The sequence below is a fragment of the Seriola dumerili genome, unplaced genomic scaffold, assembly GCF_002260705.1.
Source record: "Seriola dumerili isolate Sdu_G_001 unplaced genomic scaffold, Sdu_1.0 BDQW01000309.1, whole genome shotgun sequence".
Lineage (NCBI taxonomy): Eukaryota > Metazoa > Chordata > Actinopteri > Carangiformes > Carangidae > Seriola > Seriola dumerili.
This window is the reverse complement of record NW_019174564.1, coordinates 1,755,965-1,779,862: the sequence shown is the minus strand read 5'-3', so window position 1 is coordinate 1,779,862 and position 23,898 is coordinate 1,755,965. Positions and strand designations below refer to the sequence as shown.

At 39.1% G+C, this 23,898-nt stretch overlaps 1 long non-coding RNA gene across 1 annotated transcript in view; it reads left to right on the top strand.

Annotated features, from left to right (window-relative positions):
• LOC111231640 overlaps positions 1-21,593 on the top strand; it is a 32,198-nt gene extending 10,605 nt beyond the window's left edge. The window contains exons 3-4 of the long non-coding RNA XR_002665504.1: positions 2,896-2,939; positions 21,569-21,593. This is a non-coding gene — a long non-coding RNA (uncharacterized LOC111231640). The remainder of the gene's footprint in view (positions 1-2,895; positions 2,940-21,568) is intronic.
• The last annotated feature ends 2,305 nt before the right edge of the window (positions 21,594-23,898 follow it).

The window sequence follows — 23,898 nt, the reverse complement described above, 5'->3', positions numbered from 1 at the left end:
ATCCACCATCATTTGTTACCTTTTTTTTTTATTTTTAAAAAATATATCTTGCAAGGTAAGGCTGAAATTAAATATAAGTATAGGGTGAGAAAACAAAAGACCATCTGCCACTCCCCTCAAAAAATTCATACCACACTGCCTCCATAAAAAAAACTCCACCACTGACTTAATTAAAAGTTAATGGTTTGAACCTAATAAATGCATGCATTCGTGTATACACATTTAACTGCAAGTGACGCTTATATGTAGCATTTTGAACAACACTTTGTAAGGGTTTTATTTGCAACCTTGTCTACAAATCATAGATCTGAAAAGCTACTTTTCTGTTCTGAATATTGGTCTCTCCTCCCTGTTAAATGCAGTAGGGAGAAATAGGCTTGGCGGTAGCAAACGGCCTCATGTTTACCCCTTGGCACAGAGCTGGTGCCATGTCCAGACTTGTAAATCAGGCCCATTGAGGTAGCATAATGCTGATGATTATGACAGCCAGTCGCAGGGGAGTGATAGAGAGACATTGAGTTATGGGCTTGGGGAGGATGCCCAGAACTGAAGAGTCTCACAAATAGAGAAGCACTTTCACCAAAACACAAGTCCCCAGATGGGGACTAATGCTGCAGTTGGCGGCAGTGCCACCCAAATGACTGCACATTAGCTGCTCAAAACCCACAGAATAGTAAAGTATGTTTGTTTTTTTATTTCACAATTCTCCTGTTTCACTCTATTACTGCTAGATAACATTTCAAAAAAACACACTGAATAAAAGAGCAAGAAACAGCCAAAGTATTTTGAAAGTGCTTTGTGTTACACTGGCATGCAATGCATCACTTATCTAGATGACTTAAGGAGGGGAAATGCATTTTCATTCACCGTATTACTAAAGAGTGTACTGTTTGCATTCTGGTGTATTCATTCTACTCCCCTTTGCAGATGAACGATCATTCATTCGCATTGATCGTCAGCCATGATAATATAATCAGACGTAAAGCCTGACAAGGCTGACCGGTCCGATAGATCAGAGCTGCTGACAGCAGAGCTATGCACAGGTCATAAACCCTCACCTTCCCTGTTTGACCCCGCATCAATTTGGCTCTTTCCAATATGAATGCAAATAACAATGCATTTTTGGTGACATGTTTATGGTTATCTCTGTATCTCAACTCGCTCCGCCTGCTGCTCCTAAATGTGCTGATGTTACCAAGCTAATGGGATTGAAAAAGGTAACCTATTGCTCACTAGCGGTCAGCTCGCTGCTCCCCTCCCCTCCAGCCCCTCCCTAAAACATAAACACAAGCGTTGCCGCGTGCTCACGCTCACACACACACACATACACAAACACACACACATATGCACACCTACATGTCCTCCACCCCAGTCACTTGTGTATGCATTGAGCTGATAAGTACTGCGGTTCATTTTCCCCATGGCAAAGCACAGTAAAAAACTGGGGAGTAATAATTGCTTTGGGGGGGGCGAGACGAGGATGGCTAAATATGCTTGATTGCCTCCTAAGCTTCGCTGCTGTGTAATGAAATATGGCTGCTGCAGACAGGGGCTCCCGTGCGATAGCTTTCTTGTCACTTTCTCACTTGCTTTTTTTTTACCCTTTCACTCTTCTGTTCTGGCATTTTCGTCTTTGCTCACCCGTTGCCTTTGTTACAGAATGGAGTCCATCAAAGCATTTGTTGCCATTGAACACTTATCTTAGCTATAATGTAATAATTACGGAGGCCAAATCCAGCCTAATTGAGTATTCCTCACCACATCAAAACGGCAGGCGCCCTAATATTCCTCTGTTCTACAATTTAATTTGTGGATTCATTAGCATGAACAGGGTGTATAGAGAGAACCCAGATAACAAGGAACTCAGCAAAACACACTGTTGGTGAAGTCAAGTTGAAGGAGCTAGGAGCCAGCCATTTCCTCACCTGGGTTACATGTTTCCCTGTCATTTACATGTTAGGACCTTAAAACTCTATATAAATGATTTAGTTTCCACTAATATCTGCGAGGGCCTTTTAATAAATATGCTTCCATTTCTCCTCTTAAATAAAAATCGGCTGACTACAGTCACACAGATAACTAACTCTGAATTAACATGGATGAGCAGTTTGAGCAGAGACTACTGTAATCATGACATTCATAATCATCACTGCTAATCATGTCATTTGACTGCCATAAAGCCCTACAATAACATTTTAAAAGATAATGAGTCAAATTAAAGCTCAGTGTAGCTAAAAAAAAAAAAAGTTTATCCCCAACTCATTTTTGTTGTAACCACCCAAAGTACATTTCTCCCCGTTGGTTAAATAAGTAGCTAATCATTTACAAGAATATTAGTCCACAGGCTTGCATGGGCACAGCAGCATCTGCTAATGCATTTTAGCAAGAAAACAGCCTGAGAAAATCTTCCCAGCACATTAAATGCAGGACTTTTTTTTTTTTCTCTTCTTTTGCTTCCAGAATAACTCACAAGCCTAATTTGTTGTGCTACTTAAAGGAAAATGTAATTACACTTGTTTTCATTATAATTCACAAAGCCAATCGATAACTCTGGTTAAGTCATTCTCTGCTGCACATGCAATTTTCTGTTCTTTCAACTGGAATTTGGTTGCAAAACAAGCATTCTGTGTGTCCTTACTATTATATTATATATATATACTATATTATTATATTTTGGACATAACTGTGCCAAATATATGAACGTCTTAAATTAACAATATAACAAAAACAGTCTTTTGACAATGAAAACTGTACAATATACTTGCTTTATTTTATTAAGTGTTCCTTGTTGTCTGTAATAAATGCAGAGAAATGCCTGGTCTTTACTTCACATAGACAGGTTGATTAAACTATTCATCCCTATCCTGTTCCTCTCTGTCTTTCTCATTTATGCAGTTCTCTTTCCTGAGACATCAACCACAGGATGAGGCCTGCGGCAGGTAAGAAACTCAAAAGAATAGCTGAATAGCTGATGAGCTGAGGACAAGAATGTTCTGACCTCCGTTTTGAATCATTTCCCTGCTGCTTAAATTCCACGCGATCAAAATGCTGTTTTCTCTATGTTTTCAAATTTATCAACTAAGGGTTCAAGCTGATTATGTGCCTTTGTTTCAAAGAGGAATTGCTTGCTCTGAGTGCCAAGACAGGCCACAGAATACGTCAAGCGATATCACATCAAGCGCTAAGCTGAATCTCGACTCCAGCTCAATCCCTCCCATCTCCTGACCTGCAAGGGGGCGGGGGGAAACAGACTATATCTGGCAACCTAAACCTTTTTAAAGTGACTGAGAGAGTGACGGAGACTGACTGGCACTGATGGGACCAGACTAGGACTATGCAATGCTGTGCTGCACAGCGCCCAGTCCTCACAAGCCTGATTGATAGAGTGTGATGAGACTGTCACTGAGCAAGGAGAGCTGCAGAGAGATAGACTAGATGGAGGGAGGAAAGTGGGCTGACCAGGAGAGAGAGATAGAGAAATAAATTTGAGAACATGTGAAGGATGAAGTGGGGGGAATGAAGTGGCTGGATGGAATGTGTTTCGGACACAATGAAGGATGGGAGGGGTGCAGGGGTAGGGGAGCACTACCGGATAGGTGAGTCAGATAGTGGAAGGCTGAAGGCTCCACTTTTATGCAAGTTAAGTTTGGCATAGACGGATATAACTGACTTGACATATTTGAGAAAGCAACAGAAAATCTTTAAATGAATAAAAATATGCAAAATTAAAAGCAACCATATGATAAATTAAAGTCGCACATTTAAAAAGGGTCTGTCCAGCTAAATTACAGTAAAAAAACAAACAGTATTTATAGTCTCTACTGTCACTGACATTTCAACTCAGATACAGATGTATAATAATGGTGTATATTGATTTAGTATTACAGATTTTGAATTTTTAAAATGCTGTGAGCACTACAAAGAAAATCCCATTCACCCGCCATTACTCAGTCTTTAAATTAAATGTATATACTATAAATTTGCTACACGAAATACACTTATATCCGTTCTTGAACAACAGTATCCACTTGTAGCAACTTCAACAGGGAAATAATGACTGATGCGGATACCTACTATATGTTTTAGCATATAGTATTTAATATTTTTGGCCCTGATCACGATCCGTGTCCTTTATCATTATCTGCCAATACTGCGTCTCACCTTATGTTTTTTATGAACTTCTTGATACAAAAATATTATATAAAATATTGGAAATAAGGCAAAATTGTCCCATTCACATTTGAGTACATGTTGAACATTTAATCTTGCTGTAATTGATAGTTTAATTTAAAAGACGCAGTCCATATTTATATGCAAATGACCCAAGTTATTCAGCTACAAGTCTTTTGATCTACAAAGCTACACATTTCCCTTATTGTATGTTGTTCACGTGAATGTCATAAATAGTTTTCTGGCTTGTTTATCAGTCCATCAGCACCTGCTTTGGACACATTATTAGATCTTGTGGACACATGGCATCTTGGCAGTGAATGGAATACAGGCTGAGCTAAAGCCCTGTTCTGGGAATTCCACAGTTAGTGATTTCAGACTCAATAAAGGCACCATGTTTTACTTTTATCCTTGCCTGAGGAAAGACGGCTGACTCACCAGAACGCCAAAGTTATTATTAGTGCCTCACATGTGTGGAGAAACGCTATGTGTATGTGTGTGCGAGTATGTGAAAGACAGAGAGAGAGGCTGAGCTCTAGCAGCAGTGGTAAGTGCATGCAGGAGCAGCATGAGAAGCTCTTATCTGCCGCCTGCCAAGCCCTGACCAGGGCCCTGACTCCTGCACTCCCTCCCTCTGTCTCTCTCCAGCGGGGCTTCCCACTAGTCTGCTATGGGCAAGGCAGCCAGGTAAAATGAGCAATTCCCATTCAGGGACAGGAGCGCCGCGCAGACTCGCCCTGTGAAATGGCTGCTCACTTTGGCAGATCAATGCACTCTCTTTCCCCCGTGCACTGTCGCTGAGTGATAGCCAGGAAGAAAAAGAAGGGGGAAAATGAGTATGGGTAGAGAGAAGGGAGAGGTGGTTTTGTATGTGTGTTTGTTTGTTTGTGTATGTGTGTGTGTATGTGTGTGTGTGTGTGTGTGTGTTTGTGTGTGTATGTGTGTGTGTGTGTGTGTGTGTTTGTGTGTGTATGTGTGTGTGTGTGTGTGTGTGTTTGTGTGTGTATGTGTGTGTGTGTGTGTGTGTGTTTGTGTGTGTATGTGTGTGTGTGTGTGTGTGTGTTTGTGTGTGTATGTGTGTGTGTGTGTGTGTGTGTAGAGGGGGGAGGGTGTTAGCAGGGCATTTAATGATATTTTCCATGGCTGCTCTGAGTGAGTGCTGTTGGAGGAAAATGGGAGATGCTTTGCATAAACTCAAAAGACATGCAATATTGCTACAGAAAAAAAGTGCTGTTCCCAGCCCCACCGGATATGAGAATATTCAGCCACTGAACTGGAAATTTTGCCAATATGAATGATATTAGTGACAATCATATTAAAAGGCTTAGTTGTGCCAAAATGAATTCCATATCTATACAGTGATGAGACTCATATGTCAGACATTTATTGTATAGGCATGGATTGAACATATAGTTTCAAGGGTGAACTGTGAGATAAAATGTGCATAATCTAGGTTAATTCTACATACAGACTCAATAACCTGTGGATTTCTTTTTTTATAATGTATATGCACGTTGTGTCCTGTGTCTTTGTTCTTACTAACTAGTATTGAAAATTCCTATAATACATTGCATATTGTAAAAGACCTATAATTATTCCCAATTCAGCTCTTTCTAGTGGTTCCCTCTGAATATTACTGAGGTGCAAACACTGTCTGAATAACTATCCAACTGTCCGCTCTTAGCGATCTGTTATACAAATCATCCCCATAGAAAATATAAAATATCTGGTAGATGAATCATTTCCAAAATTCACACACTCTGGCCGTATTCAGTGACCCTGAATCATCTTTGGCTACAGATTTCAACAATGCACTTTGCTGATTGGATATTGGTTACATCATTGGTTTGTGGTGGCATGAGTGCCAAGTGATTCATGGTCAAATCTATTATTCAAATCTCAAAACTCATTCATAAATCTACCATTTGCATGATTAACACTCACAGCATTTGCCCCTCATTAAAGAAATACATGATGACTTTTACAAAACTTCCATGAACTGCACATCTGAATAAAGATATCAGATTTCTACTGTATATAATGTAAGGAACATACTTGCAGCATGGTTAGTGTTTGACTACTGACATATTACAGTCTTAATTGCTAGTGATAATTATACTGTATGTTGTGGTGTTGTATGTATATTTTTAATGAGTGTATAGACCATTTAGAAGTCTAATATCTATGGTTAATAATCTGTACCAAAAGAAAAAAAAGATCTAATTGCAATATCCAGGTATCAAATGTCTCTTCTTAGTGGTAAAATTAAATTAGGTTGAAAATCAATGTGCAAACCAAGGGGAGATGTGTTACAATTAATGTATGAGCATTTACAATATGAAAATTATTAAATACCGAGTACAACCACTGTCACAACAGTCTCTTTTGTGCAAACTAAATGAAAATTACAATTTTTTTGTACAGAGACTGCACAGGTCTACTACTTTTGGACTAGTGGCTATTTAGCAATCGTCCCCCCCATTGTTCAATTCTGACCACTTCAATTATTTTCCTGCACCATCTGTTCCTTTCTGGTAATAGGAAAACCACAAGGCAGAATAGTGGGTCCTTTAAATTTTCTTTTGTATACATGTAATGCTGTCTTTGCATTATGTAGATGGAAGTTAATTTACAGTCATTTTTTCTGACTCATATTTTCTACCATGTCTCAATTTAGTCTCAAATTAGGAATTTTAGAACCAATCTCATTAAACCGTTCCTAAAATCTCATTTGCTTGTGGGATAATTTGGTCATGTTTTGTAGTCTACAGTGTTCCTGTAAGCGTAAACAGCCGAGCACCTCAGTGCAGGGGCAGTGAAATTTGTAAGAAAATGAAATCATCTCACTCCCTCTTGTAAGTCACGAAGGAGTAATGGTCTCTAAGCAATCCAGACCATTTCAGACTCATTAAAGTCTGTTTGCCAAATCTATGCTGGCTTGAAATGACATACTGAGCAAACTGAAAAAAGCAATGCTTTAATGAATGAACAATGAATCAGAGATCCAGTTTGAATAAGGAAATAGAGAAGCACTTGACCTGAAGCTACAATTTATTCTTGTGTATAATATGAGAATGAGCCTTTTACAGCCATGTCATAATTGCAGCTGCAGTCTTAATCATTTGGTAGAACACATACTCCAATGTGGAGATATTAAATTATTTTTTTACAGTTTTACTATTTAATTTTACAAGTTCATGAAACATTTCCAAGTGAATTCAAATGGAAAGCTTCCTGATAGGCCCAAAATGAATGACTCATCCTTAAACCTCTTTTGCTTTGACAGGAAAATCAGACTTGATGATGCTAACCTTATACTGGAGGATATATATTTCAGTGACAAATATGATTTAACCTTTATTGCTACTGTTCAGAGAACTCCCTTATTACAAAACTCCACGGCTACAAGTCAGACTCATAAACTATTTATTTAGCCATTCTCTTTTTTCTAAAAGTCATTAATCTATCATCTTTTTGCTATCATCTTGAGGTTAGAAAGTCTTGTTTGTGTGCAGGCTTGGCAGAGGAAGGTGCAGGAGGGTGAATCTTGGTCATCAGCTGTCAAGGCAGTAATGAACAGTGTTTACTAGTAATACCATGCGCTGCCACATTTCAGGGTGTGAAATGTCAAAGTGTCCATTTTCCCCAAGCTAGTCAGAAGCAACACTGTCAGGGCTTCGGCTGTAAACAATAAGAAAAGAGAGGCAAGACAGCAACAAGGAGCTCTCTCTGTTTCACCCATTACAGTCAGAGTGAGTGGGAAAAGAGTGGTAGAATGTCAAGCCTAGAAAAATAGAGGTACTCACAAAAGGGTAGAAAAAGTGGATTCCAAGTGGATTCCATTTGGCAGACACATAATGACAGCTGTTAAACAAAACTAGGGGAAGCCAAGCAAGAGAGACTGAGAGAGAGGCACAAAGACACTGGAAAGACAGACAGAGGATACGAGACAGACAGGTAGAGAGACACCTGCTGTTGCATCACCTGCTGTAATAATAGTGTTGACATTCAAATAGAAAGCTCTGACAATAGGAGCTGGCTGAGGCAGCACGCGGTATGCAAATAAAAAAGAACACATCAGGAAATATTAGCTAGCGTCAGGACTTTTCATAGCCCACATTGAAAACCACTTGACCCTTGGTATCCCACAAGTGCTTATGTATTATGTGTGTGTGTGTGTGTGTGTGCGCGCGTGTTCGTGCAAGCAAATGAGCTGATTTCCCCAACTTCAGTCGACTCATTCCATACTAACTGTGCATCTAAGGCTATACTGGTATTGTATCTTTGTTTATAATGCATGTCAACACAGTTCGAATGTAGTGAGGATAATTATTTCTCTGCCTTCCAGTGCAATTAGTTAAACTTGTGCTATGGTGTATAGGGTTTGTTTTCCTTGATTGGAATTCCACTCACACTTCCACTCTTTCATTCTCGCTGTCACGGTATATTGAATACGCGGGTTAAACATAATTCAAAAACGGAAAGGATCATTAGTTGGCAAATTCATTCTTGACTCTCTCTTTCATGCACCCCATGCAACCCCCAAAGGCCCTATCAATCAAAATCAGATTCAGCTAATATCACATTCACCATTGCACATATTTTATTCCCTTTTAAGTGCTCAGCAGTCTTTTGTATCAATGTAGACCTGTGGTGATTGGAGTAGAAACTTTTCATGTTTGAACTCAGTGGGGTTTGAAGGACTGCAGATCTCAGCAGATCCTCGCTGATGCAGAGGTCAATACCTATTATAGTAAAAGCAATATTCAATATGGTGCTCTCACATCACCAGCTGTAGATGTGGTTGCTTTCAAAAGCTGTGACCCTTTCTACAGCACTTTGATGACAAATTTAATGGTTTAACAACACTGTGATTGATTCTTTTTCTGCATTATGAGAAGAGAAAATAAAAGGGATGGACTTTGATAGAGGGGGCGTTATATCTCAACTATACAGTAAAGCAAGTAGAGTAAACTATTTTATGGCTGGCTGTTCTAATGTCTAGATAGGCTGGGTGATGGTCTTTGGACAGGCCTGTGCATGCAGCCTAGGCTTGCCAAACCCACCTTCATTAACTTCCTTTTATATAATTATCTTGAACAAATTGCTCTTCAATCCTTTCTTAATGCAGTACTATTCCTCTATCAGCCTGCATTTTACAACGCTTGAAGAAATAATTGTCTATTAATATACTGCTCTTCTTTATTGAGCAGTGCAATGCCTGCATTAAGGTGAAAATGTAAATGTTAACTGTGAAATGTTAGCTGTCATGTTTCACACAACTCATATTCACCCCACATTCAAAAGAAATTCCATGACATCCTCACTGTGATCAATATGCATGGCCTCTTTTCATACAGGTATAGATGGCAATAGACATATGTATTTTTTTCCCTTTATAAATAAATATATATGCTGCAATCAGCTAACAAAGAGCAGAAACAAAATATGAAATAAACAAGGCCCTAATCTGGAACTTTGTGGCACTCCAAATGTTAAATCATTAAAATTCTCTCTACTCCTACAGTATGAGACCTCCGAATACCAACAACCACATGCTGTCTCCTTTACAGGCCATTTAATATGTGAATAAACTGTGTTTTAATTCACTTAACATTGTGATTTCGGTTACATCTATATCACTAAAAGCAGATGCATAAGTTACAGACCAGTCTCTGTAACAATCATGTTCATATTGGTTGTTTCTTCTGCAATTATACACTGAATGCCATTTTTAGTGCCAATGAAGGGAATATTGTGGTTTACATTGGCTTTTTTTTTAAACCATACATACAATTTTCAGATTTTGCTTCCTAACTGGAACCAAACCTATTTTGGAAATAATCAATTTGAAAAAATGCTGTGCATGAAGCAAAAGACAACCATTGTCATTAAATGCCAGGTTTAGCAGGATTGGCCAATAGCAGAGCTCTGTCTGGTGACATGGTTATTACATTAATATCATCATAAAAGTGCAATTATTGCTATTGCGCTTGTCACTTTATAAATCATTGTCATACATGAAGGGAAATAAAAAGAACAAGACTGAAGAACATCTTGAATGTTGAATATGAATAGATTTATGTAAGGGAGCAGATGAGAGCAGACAAGCTTGACCGACTTTAAAGTTTTCTATGGGAAATGAGATTTGGAATATGACAGAGCTCCTAATATCCTTATGCACAGCTTTCCAGCATGTATGCTAATGCCCTGTCCTGACCACTAATACACAACAGGAAAAGTGGGCTAAATAAAATGAAGGAGGAAGCTGTGAAATATAATTCTGAATGCCTATAACTACTACAGTATCAGCCGTCTTGGATCTGTACTTCCTCATTCGGATGTTCTCATTTGTATCCACACCTGTGTCATTCACAGCCTTACGTCTTAACCTAATTTCATGGTCTACGGGTTTGGATGGATGGCTCTGCCTCAACTTGTACACTGAGGGGAGGAGAGAGAGTAGCATGAGTGTGCGTGTGTGCATCTGTGTGAGTGTGCACTCACACAATAACACAATTGTGAAGAGCGAATGAGAGAGAGAGAGAGAGAGTGAGAGAGGGGATGCGCTGCTACAATAGCGTAGAGAATTGTAGTCACTGCCAGATATTAACCTTTTAACCTTGTACTTTTCTGTTAACAAAAATACATTAAGCTCCTCTGGATAGCTGACAGTGAATTGGGGTTTTACAGACTTTCACTGAGCGTGACTGAATGATCAGAGGTGAACCCATTTTGTGGTAATGCGCTTCAATTACAGTAAAAGTCTACTAAAAACACATAAGTTAAAGCGAGATGATATATTGCAGAATTTAGTAACAGCAAATATTATTGCCATCCATGATCTGAATGTCATATGAGCCATGCACAACTGGAAAAGCGAGACCAGACCAGAGAAAAATAATACTACTGAAAGCCAGTAACATGGTCGACATTGTATACGAAGCACCAAGTAACCTTAAAATTACACACAAAAGAAACTGTTGATTAGATAATTGACATTTCTTGACTAAGTGTGAATAATTCCCATTAATACTGCTACAAGTTGCTCTAAGAGCTTTGTACATCAAAATGCCCCCCCAAATTTTTTGTTAGTGTAATTGCTCGACATATTCTTAAGCAAAGTGTCAACATTGCCCTTTTAGTCTGCCAGAATATCTTCTGGTGTAAGGGCTTATTTAGCCAAACCAGGCATGACACCAATTATACTGGAGGGAAATCGATTCCAACAAAGCACTCTGCTGGGACAAACAATAAAATGATCAAAGTGACTGGATGTTTTGCTGGCGACAAGCAGCAAAATTAGTTTGTACTTTAAACTTGGTTTTTAACCCAGTCAAAATCTATAATTCTTGAAGCTATTAGGATAATTCTCCAGCGTGACATGAATACATGGATACAAAGACAGACAGAAAAATAAGCAAGAAAAAATCAACAAAGACTAAAAGATGAAACTATAACAGCTTCAACAATTGTTACCACAACACATGGACCATTAAGGCTTTTCTTTTTAACTGAAGTCCACTGAGTTCTACCAAAGTCAGAATTCAAGATAATTGCTTTTCCACACATTCATTGATACATTTGGCAACATTTTATAAAGAAACTGTGGCTCAAAATGCAGATTTACGTCCAGTGTACAACCTCTGTTATTTTCATCAATTGCTTATTTTCATACATCTTCAAATGGAATACAAGAAAACTCGATGAAAATGTTTTGCCAGAAAAAAATAACAGTAATAAACTTACTTGTAACCTCGTCTTACCAATAACTTTTGATTTTCCCTTGTTAAATAAAGTGTTTCAATGGACTTCCATGAATTTGAATTGAGGCATTACAATAAAAGTGGTTGCAAGTAGGTGATTATTGGTGTACTAGGTCAGGCAGCAACATCCCTTGCCAGTAATTTTGTCCTTTTTAATTCATGTACACATTCTATACACTATGTACACAGAGAGAATACCCAACTTTACATTAATTATTAGGTTACCTGTCTGGCACAGTGTCATGAAGGACCACCGACGCAGTATTTCATTAACTCTCACCCTGCCTCTGAGGCATTTAATTTTCCATGTTGTCATTGTACATGTGAATTTTAAAGTTCAGAAGGAGGAAAAAAGCAGAGCATCACAGTTTGCGCTGAGATTTTTTCAATTACTGTAGTATCTCAGTGCCGTGTACAGTACCGTGAAAGATATTAAAATCATAATGAATATGCTAATTATCCTTTTTTAGACTCAGAAGCCTACAAAGGTTTTATATTCTAATGACAATTGCACCATTTTATGTAGGCTATAATGAGTGCATGTAATTAGGGATTATAATAATGGTTGCATGCCATAATACAGTAGTCTAAAGTACTGAACTAAGGTACAGATCTACAATATTATTAACATCGGTAAACAATAACTTTAAGTCATGAAGGCCCACATATGAAGTGCTCGTGACTGTTCTTGTGCAGTTCATTTTTAGGCTGTCTGCCGCCTGGTGTCAATCTTCATTCCTGCTTCCAGACGCTAGTCTGTCGAAGATAGATCCCTCATATGTCAGAACCACACAGACCATTTCCTGGAGTCCGCTGTAACTGTCAGGCTCCGTGGACCATGAAAGCCGTATATGTGATGCCCGAAATTACCTCATCGCAGAATACCACAGACTCCCACATTGGCATGGTCACAACTATCCCTTCAAGAGACACTACGTGATCTCACTGACACTTTTAGGCACTTCTTTGCCAACAAATATAGTGGGAACTATTTCAAGCAGGCATTCTCAGGCAGAAACATAAAATATATCCATTTTACAGTATGTGTGTAGAAATTGGGTTCAACATATATTATCAGGTTAATGGTGTCTAGGACATTCAGTAGGTTAAATTAAAGATTTTGCTATAAAGGATGATGTGTTTTTGACATTTTAATAAGACACTAAGGCACCCACAAAACACAGAATCAAAAACACTGTAAATCTGTGTGAATATTTGCTACGTAGTCTATAATATAAGCACTCAGTGTTATAATCTGTCTCCTGTCTTAACAAGACGTGTCTGAGGCAAGAGTGGGGAAGAAACCCAACTCTCTCTGGTACAATTATAGAAATGCACTGAAGTCACTTAGCCTGCTAATACACGGTGTGATATTAATTACTGTTTGTAAACAATGCACTTTGCAGAGATTATTGCATGCACTCGGCGTCCTCCATTTGTGTTTGGTAATTCTCACAAGTGATTAAGTGGTGAAGCTAGGACAGCTGTTCAAGATGAGTTCATTGGCATGTTTAATTAATTGCACTTGAGATAATTATTCAATCATTACTTTGATTAATTTTCTGCGTCCCAGATAATGCATCAAACGTCTGCTTGATGTCAATAGTTTTGAAAAGCGCAAGTAGAACAAGGCTAACCATTTTTTTTGGAAGCTTGATTTAGGGCTAAACTCTACTTTGTGGAGGAAAGAAAGCCAATGTCAGCCGGCCATGATGGGAAGTCATTATTATGACTGCATGGCTGTTTTAAATAATGCTATTGCTTACTTAACAGCGATAACACCTGTCAGAGCAACATTGTTTCCTTGTGTTTCGAACACATCAACAGCGACCTGTCACTGCTCACTTCAACGTTTTGAGTCGACTCCGGCCGCATTACGTTTGAAACATGCTTGTTCTTCACCCCCTCAGATATGCAGGGTAGTGGCAACATCCAACTGAAGGAAAGCCAAGCAAATCGTTTGTGAGAGATCTTGTCAAACAGATTAATTCCCAACCTGGGCCTCAGGGTTCTGGACCGTTTTTCTGTCATGCTGCTTCGCCAGGCTCCCTCTTGATAATACCCCAAAGATAAAATTAATTGTGCAGGGAGATGTGGGATGGGGAGTATCTAAAAGGACCTTGAGCAACACATGAAGCTCTCTTTTTCTCTCCGCTCCTCTGCATGTGAAAACACAGTAACAATCAAACCGTCAGATGCATGACACATTGCACCAATGATCACTAACTTTGTTAGGAAGTTTCTGGAAGTGAGGAGTTTTGAGAGAGATATGAAGGGACAGAATCAACCCTCATGAAATATTCTTGTCTAAGAATGTCTGTGCTCAAATTACCATCAAAGTGGAATCCCTCACTTCATCAGCAGTATAAAAAGAGGGTTGACACACTAATATTTGTCTACAACTGTTAGATGTACATCTCCAGTTTTGAAAAACATGCTCTTCTCTCAGAGATATATGAGCAAAAAGCAGCTGTATCAAGCTCTGCACCGAAATAAGTTCACTGAGTCTACAGCTTTATGCTAGTAGCTCTGCAAAGCTGTATTTAGGCACAGTCGTGCTTCGAGCTAAACGCTAGCGTCAGCATGCTAAAATGTTCACAATAACGATGATGTCAGTGTCATTATTTTTTGGAGGTATTTAGTCATACATTTAAATACCAGATGTCAAAAGAAAAGAGCCAGTGGATCATTAAGATTCATCCTGTTGGGGCAATGAATGCCTGTGAAAAAATGTTTACGTCAATCCAGCTAATAGTTGTTGAGATATTTCATCCACATCGCTAGCATTGGTAAAAACCATTCCTTCTTATATTACTGCCCATCTAGCATTACTATACAGTATAGCAGTCAAATGGAGTCACACTCTAAATGAAGCAGACCTTTCCCACAACCTCCTGTCAACTCAAACAGCTCACAACATTAGCTAACAAGCGCTAATCCCTGCTGTGACAGTGTGGGAGCACACAATGTCTCACTCTTTCATCACCACTGGCTTTTAAAAGCCACCGAAAGACCAATTTAACCAAGAAATATTCCATACAGCAGAGGAGCAGGTAGATTGTGGAAGCTGTACTGTTTTTTTCAATAGCCCCTTGGCACTTGAGTTGCTTCTGTCACCTCCACTGGCAGATGGTGCAAATGAGCCTTTATATGCTGCTGTTAGACAACATGGATAGGCCGCCAAAGTGCAATCACAAGAGATCTATGTTTGTATGGGTAGGAAGACTGAAACAAAAGTGTTGCTTTTAGTACTGTCAGAGTCAAAACACATCAGCGACTGCTTCGGAAGAGGCTAATGCTTGTATTACTACTAACACTTAAATCAGTGTTTTGTCAGTTCTCATCTTTTTTGCTGTGACAAATGCAGAATAAAATGACTTCGCTGTTTTGTTTTTTTTCTAGCACATACTGAGACGTTGGCGGTGTCAAGATTTATACTGCTGTATGAATAAGAGATGAGATCATTGAATTGTTTGTTGGTACAGAATGCACATTAAGTTCTTTGTGCAAGGATTCACAATGTGGTCAAAAGTGTAGTCCAAGAATGTGTCTGTGCTTACAGCTAAACAGTCCTTGTAAAGAGTATTATGTTTGGCACTTTTCCTGGATATACATTTGGATCTCGTTTTAGTGGGTGTCACACACACACATACTCATGCACACACACAATGGTCCACTCACATTCCCAGGGCAGTCCACATACAATAGTTTTTAGCTCAAGTAGTCACCGCTGTCACAGTGTGACATCATCAGCTGGGCTGGCAGTGTCCCAGTGGTGTCCTCCATTGGAGCCAGAGATATCGTTCAACGGAGCTCATCCTGTGATGCTGCTGTGTCACTCAGGGGTCCATACAGGCAGTGCAGCAAGGATGACAGCCCAGCGAATAAGAGCTCAAGAGCAGGTAGAAATTATTGACAGGACCCCGGGGGAGCAATTATGAGTGAAGCCCAAGGGCTTGCTCAAAAGAACCTACGACTTGTTTAAGTCAATTAAAAATACAACTGAGATCCCTGTTAAGGGATGAAAATTCTTGCTAGTTAGTTAGTCAAAAATATAAGTTTGAAGCTCACCTGGTGACAGATTAATCACATAAACTCCACAGGGCTGTCAAACTCTAGAGTTTAGCTTAAAAGTAAATTAAACAATTTGGCTTTTGTGTCAGCGAAATCTTGTCAGTCATAATCGGTGAATCCGTGAAACAGTAAATGTAGCGACGTGATTAACAAGCCGACCTTTTGTGAGCTTTTTCACTCCTCAGCATTTGTGTTTTTAAGCCTATACAAATCCAATGGGAATAAATTCAATAGGTACCGTTGACACTCAGCTCATCACTCTCCATAAAATACCTGCAAATGATCAAGGCAGACAGATAATGGCTTGGAAGAGGACTCGGCTTGCTGCCCTGTGACAGACATTTCCAATTAAAAAGGGTAAATAACTTGAGATTCATCTATTTCACCCTGTCCCAAGATTTATCAATCCATCGTGCTGTAAATCCATTCACCCCTGAAATGGTAATATTACAGATTTGGATTTCCTAGGCAAAGAAAAATGTCATATAGTTCCAATCCTCATACTCTATTTAAATCTTCCTACCCTGTCTGTGTGAGAGCTTTCATGAGGGAACCCAAGCGTGGGGGGAATTCAGTGATATTAGTATACCAGCATCACAGGAACAGTTGCAGGACTGTTGGATTTAACTTTGTACTTAAGCAGCATACTAAGGCTGTTTCATTCTACGTTGTGGTTATTTGTCTCCAGGCAGGAACGGGATCTAACATTTAACCTTTTGCCACCCATTGTTTCATGTGGGGCTATGGCATTATGTGTAATTTATGAACTGCTACTATTAGCTATTCAATGAACTACTATTTGTTCCATGAACATAAACATGTAATACATGTCAATGGATTACACTCATCATATCAGTCAATGAGGTCATTAAAAAAATAAAAAAAACTGTAGTAGAACATATCCAGGTACAATTAACAGCAGAGCATACACCTCTTACAAAATGCAACAGCCTCTTGAAAATGTCAAAAAAAAAAAAAAAAACTGTAAGTCCACATTAAGTGCATCTACCAATCAAAGATATGACATTTGTCTTAATTTAAGTGGACTTACTTCATTCAGGCAGAGCACTGAAGGTGTGCATCCATTAGCTGATTGCCATCAGCTGTTTGATCCATGCTTCACAATCACTGGCTCACTCACAGCTGTTTGGCCATCAGCTAACTAGTACCAACCAGTCACATTCATATTGGTGTACAGTATGGCCAATATAACCTGAAACTTCTCACTATTACTCTGTCAATATGCACATGGCCTGTGCAACAGCTCGCTTCACCATCCCAGCCTCTAACTTATCCTTATATTGATTTAATTAAGACGTAATATTCATCTGTTTATTAAAGGTGATCAGTTCTCTAACTCTTGTACCTGCACAACACAAATAATTCAGACAGCAGTAGTTTTGTGCATATGCCAAACACCCAGAGACTTTTACTTTCCACAAGTTAGCCAAAATTGTCTGGCTTAGACCTGACCTAAATCTGGCACAGCTGGTTGCACAGACTAATGCTGCAGGTGTGATGAATGGTCCGCCTTTGGCCCAAAGCTTGCCCAAGTGCTAATACCTGGAGGTGATTCCAAGCCCAAATTGCCCTAAGTCTGCATCCCAAAAATCCTGCAAATTTTGGGCATTTGTTGTCAGAATACAACTGGGCGCGGTGATATTCAGCTGCAATCAGCCTGACTTGGCTGGCTACCTGGGCTACTGTAGATTACATTGCCTTATTCGATTAACTTCAGCCAACATTAACAGAATGCCACATCATGATAGTGGGGGCCATCCAATGGTTAAAAAAAAAAAAAAAAAAAAAGTCCTTTTTTGTAAATAAAGTGACATGACTCATTAATGTGATGAATGACCATGCAATTCCCTGGAACCTCAGCATCAGGTCCCCTACCCCACCCCCCAACTCCCCCCTCAGACGTCCCTCTTGTGGGCCATTCCGGGTGAAAGCCGAACATTTAAACGTGTGCCTCTAAGTGCTGAGGCAAGCAGGTCCGCCAGCCAAATGGTTGCTCTTTTCAGCTGTTCAAGCTCCCAAGGACCCATTCCACTGTTAACATCAAATCATTAAATTCACCCCATACTCAGTCACTTAGAGTTATAGAGAGATAGATAGAAAGACAAACACAGAGGGTAAAGTTAAAGAAGAAAGAAAAAAGGTCATTTTCAGCTGTAAAGGCTAAATAGGCCACATTATTAGACTGGCAATAAATGAAATCAAAACTGACAGCTCTCTCTGGTCTTAATTCCATCTTGTCGACCACAAATGCAAATTACTATGTGAAATTTTAGTTCATAAAGGAGGGGATCAATAAAATATGATTTAGCTAATGTGTCACTGTCAAAGCACGAGACTTGAGATTATCCTGCTGTATTAAAAATGTAATTGCATCTCCAGTCATGTCCTAAAACTCTCTGATAGCACGGTACCTTGAACTTGTATGAATACACATTCAGAAGTAAGCTGGAAATCAAATTTTTCTGGCAGATTTTTGAATGGTTCCAACAAGTTTGCTTGTTCTATACAACTTTTATGAAATAGCAAAGCAGAAAAGGTGAAACGTGTATGAATGGTCATTTATATATAAAAGAAATTTTGCAGAGGCAAACTATCCACAAGAGATGTTGTAGTCCTTCAGATGTTCAGTACCTTGATGTACACAAATGTCTTCGAGTTCAGCCATTTAATTCTCTCACACCACCTCAAGCAATTACAGTCTTCAGCTGTTTCTCTCAGTACACTGAGTACATTTGGTGTTTAAGGAGAACTCCTGCATCTGATGCATGCCACCTCAGGGTACAAAACAACTAACTGTACACAATTATCTCCCATCTTTTGCAAGAAAGTGGATTATGATCTCTTAAGTATGTAATTTGAAATGTTTATCAGTGTGGTGTACAGCAATTCCTTGAGAAATCATGTGTTTAGATTCACACAATAAAAATATGCACTTTCAGTCTTTCTGTGCATTGTTTGTGCCTCTGGCTATACTTTTCTATGGCACAAAATGTTCCCAGGTCCACACAAATCTCTTGATACACGACATCTAAATCTGGCAGCATCACTCAGGCAGTTTCACTGGCCGTACCGCATAAAACACTACCTAAGTACTGATCACTTGCAATTTTGTCCAAACAGAGACTGCTTATACGATAGATTGCATTCTAACCTAACCAATTCAAAGACACTTACATAAGTGTTCTATCCTCACCACCATTGGGTGATGGTGTTTAGAAAGAGAATCTGATCTGAATGATCAGTCACTAAAAGAGGCAGACATTGAAAGAAAGAGGAGCAGATTTCTTTTAAAAGAGAGAAAACAATCAGTTCCAATTGTTTTTTAAAAACAACAACAAAAAATGCCTCATGCATGTTTTGCAGCTGGGGATAGGAAAATACCAGTGCATGGCACAGTGCACCCGAGGGGTGTTTGACTTTCCCACTTTCATTACTTGAGCTCTGTAATCTTGATGTTCAAGGGAAGTACACAGATAGCAGATGGAGACCATCATGTCTGAACTCATCTTAGCTGGGTACAGTATGAATTTACAGCTGCACTGTGAGTTTTGCATCACTCAGGTACAATAGTCTGTGCCTCTAGAAGGATGAAAGGAATCACTTTCTAACTGTCTGCCTCCTTTGTATTCAGTACTTGCATCCACTGGCAATCCACTTCTAAATCAATCACCTAAATACACAAAGAGCAATTTCTTCTTTTGCGGGATTGTTTGCAGAATCTGCGTGAGCCTTCATAGTTGAGTGGTCATTTAGATAGTGATTATTACAATGTAAAGATGACTGATTTGATGAACTGTCAGCCCTCGTATAGTCTAGCCTACAAATACTGTGATTGACTAAAAGATTATGTGAACTGCACCTGCACTTATTAATAAGCAGCGTGTGGCACAGTGCATGCTGCGTATTAATTAGTAACTCCAGTGAAACATGGTGCCAGATTCCCAGTCAAGACACCATTCAGTTCCCCACTGCCTGAGTCAAGTAGCCAACGTCTGTAAAGATTTCTCTTCCATGTCTTTGCTGTCAAAATACATGCTTTTTTTTCATGGAACCTGTGAATGTCTGTGTGTATTAATCAATTTGTGCATGTTTGCATGTGCCCTCAAGCTTTGGCGAGCATGCGTGTGTGTGTGTGTGTGTGCGCATGCATGTATTGTAAATTTTGGAGAAGAAAAAAAAGTAAAGCACCAGTCAGATGCCTCCCTCAAAGGGCCTGGCTGTTTTTGGCAAGCACCCTCCTCACCCGCGTACAATGCATGAATAGAACATAAAGCAAATGTGTCCCTCCTTATGGTAGGTCAGACCATAAGGCAGTCCAGATTTTCCTGGGAGTTTATTACAGGGCTAAATCAAAAACTGAATTTCAACTCAGTGGCATATGAAGCTTTTGCCTCAAGGGCCTGATTTCCTCGTTCTCTGGTGTTTTAACAATGAGGCTGTTCTTGACAGTCCAACTGAGGCAGTCGTGCTTAAGTGGCCCTTGAGTTCAGCCTGTTTTGTGTAACAGAGTTAAAAGCGCCACAGAGGATCAGCTTGGAACTTATAGGCGTAATAAATGCCTATCAGACCAGTCCTTATCAGACGCATCAAAAGTCAACCACAAAAAGAAATTGAAACCCATTTTTGTAAACTTACAGATTGCTTACCCTGCAAAAACACATAACTATATATATATGACAGTTATCTATAGTTGTGCTTTTCTTGTATACTCTTGTATAGTTGTATAGCTTCTGCAGTGAAAATTGAGCAGTGGATGGTTAACCTTTCCATGCTAAAAAAGGAGCCACAGCTTTGTGTCCAAGTAAGACTTGTGCCCTTATCTGTACTTACTGCCATGTCACTCAATGGGGTATTATGCTGTGCCTACACTGTGTAAAAGTCATTGGTTCATTAAGAAACTCAAAATTAAACCAGCGTTAAACAACTTTGCGTACGTAAAGTGCACTCAGGCATAGTATTGTCGGTAAACATTTTAATTTCAACCCAGTAAACAGCCTACAGGATGATACCAACCCAGCCATTCTGCATTTCTTTTTAATATTTAAAGAAGAAAAAAGATTAAAAAACAAAACAACAATCTTTACATTACTCGATAACACTACTAATGAACAAAAAATCCACAGGATACCTTAAGGATAGGGATACAAGATACACGATTTTAATCTTTAGGTGTGGTGGGATATCAAAGGAAATATAGGAAACTGTGGCCATAGTGGACAAAACCAACCTCTAACTTTTAAATGTCTTGACATTACTTTAGTTAACTTCTGTTCAAACTGTATGAAATCAGACACGCACCTGCATGCTGTATTTCTGCCACCAAAGTGCTCCTGCAGACGGGATGATCCTCTTAGTGCCTTAGCAATCTGGGACACTATTCCCACTACTTACTTTTGCCAATTTGCTCCTGGGAGCCCCTGAGTCCTTGTCTTCATTAAGGGAGTTCCTCATTGATCAATCACTGTCAGAGAAGCTGCTCTGTAATTGCACTGTGGCCTAATCATGACTGACGTCTCATCCCCCCCACTCTGTCACAGGTCTCAGGAGAGAGAATGTTCCTTGACTTTCACACCTTCGACCTCAAGGTAGGCCTCTTTTTTTTAATCTTCCCTCTGTGGTTTATTTTTAGAGCTATATGGTTTTATAATGGACATTATAACTCAATTTTGAATATTGGTGGAAGTGCTGAGGACAGGTAAGTTAAGAAGAGTTATTTCAGAAGGATATCTTAAATATTCAAATGCCGTGATGACATCGCTACACTGTTTTTCTGTCAGGTATTCAGCAAACTGTTTTGAGAAATTGTGAAAATCAACTTCTGCTTATTATCACATGCAACCCAATATGCAATATATAATCACTGATTGACTATTATAGAACTATGAACAATACATCTCAACACTGGAAAAACTTGTAAAATATATTAAATGTACAATATGGTTCCAGTTGCAAGGCTGCAGCTCCTGGCTTGAGTTCCTAATACGCATCAATCATGCCACATTTTCATTATGAACTGACTGATATTTACTGCAGGACTTGTACTCTGTTTGTCACATACAGTGAATAGGTCCTTACATCTTTCCAATGTATTACAGTCAGTGTAAAACAAAACACAAGTCATAACTGCAACAAATTAACAGCCCTTGACATGTTCACTGAGGCACGTACAGCGTCCGACTAGAAAACTAATAAGTGCAGTTGCCTATATAACAAATTAAATGTTTTGTTATATTGCCCTTGTTAAAACTAATGGCTGATTTTCTGCTGTTGTTTTGTTGATATATGCACAGAGTACATTTGCATATTTTACAACTCTTTATGTTTTCAAGCCAATTTTGGAACACCACACACTTTGCACCACTAAAACTAAGCACCACTATAAGTACCACTATGCGTGTGCTGTTATTTAACACAGTACCCGGACATGCACTTTAGGATAAAAACATGCACGGTACGAAGGTATTCACAAACACATATATCATATTAACCTTGTGGCCTATAACTTTGCTTTAATAATTTTGCATCTCCATGTTAGCTAGACTTGTTTTGCATCAATGTTGACTCCGACTCTGTAACCAGTGCAGTTCAAGTTGAGGTGAATTGGATCATCTTTCCTTATATCAATGTAGCATTATGAGCTGTTGCCATCACCTCAAAAGGTCATGTTCAACAACAGAACACGTAAAAGGCTTTTCTCGTCTAAACTTGACAACAAATGAAGATATGTGAACTAGCAGTCTCTCATGACTTTGCAAAACACTGGGAGACTGGTTGTGATTAAGCTCACACAGTGAAATGTCTCTGCTCTGACACTGATCTCCAACTACTGTACTTGTCTCCCTCCTCTCCACAGTTATGCAGAGAGAGTTGGAGAGGAACAGCTTTGAACAGTAGTAGCAATACACTGATAAAGCCAGCTAGCGAGAGTTTGGATCCAAGCCAGTGCATGCTCATAAGATGACTTTATGACCATTTACACTCAATATCAACCCACGTGACACAGACAATCTGCTGCAGGGCTGCACAAATCCAACCTACAGTATTAAATGCCATAGTATTGGATGTTTTTTTTTGTTTTGTTTTTTTTAATAGAACTGTGCTGTTCTGCTCTAATAATATGGCTAGAATGATCTGTGAGAATCTGGTCAAGGGACATAAGCAAGATCCATCAGGTGATATCGTTTCTCATGACCCGTGCTTTAAGCAAAAATACAAGTTCATAGGGGATGGCATTAAAATATTCCTGCTCGCATTTAAATTTTCACAACGGCAGCACATTGTCAGAAAGACGGCGAGCGAGTTTGCTGTCAGCTCCTTTAATCTGTGGTGTCACACCAACACACAGATCTTTGGAGAACGAATTGGAAAAGATGCAAAATGATGTAAAAAAGATCAAGAGCGATTTTCCGCATTGAAATTGATATCTCTGCCATGATATTAAACCCACTGGGATACAAAAGTTCAGAAAACTTGATGTGATTTTGTAAAATGATTTGGGAGTCTTACATTTTTGTGACTGAAAGAGGTTTCACATTAGTTTGATATCACAGATTAGTCTCAGTCCTCTTGTGATCTTTTATTAGCACAAGGTTATTCATGCTTATAAACGGTGATTGGACTGAATGCCTACTAGACCTGCATTAAGTACTGTGTATGTGTATGATTCTGCACGTAACACATTAATATTTCCTTATTTTTTAAATTCTTTATATTTTTGAATTGGAGAGCTTTATGTATGTCTGTCATCTCCAAAAGAAGGCATGGACACAATTGCAAATACCCCCTCCCAATATGCTAATACTTTATCCTGTGCCGTATTTCATGCAAATACCTTTCATCGTATATTTTCAAATGTCATTTATATGAC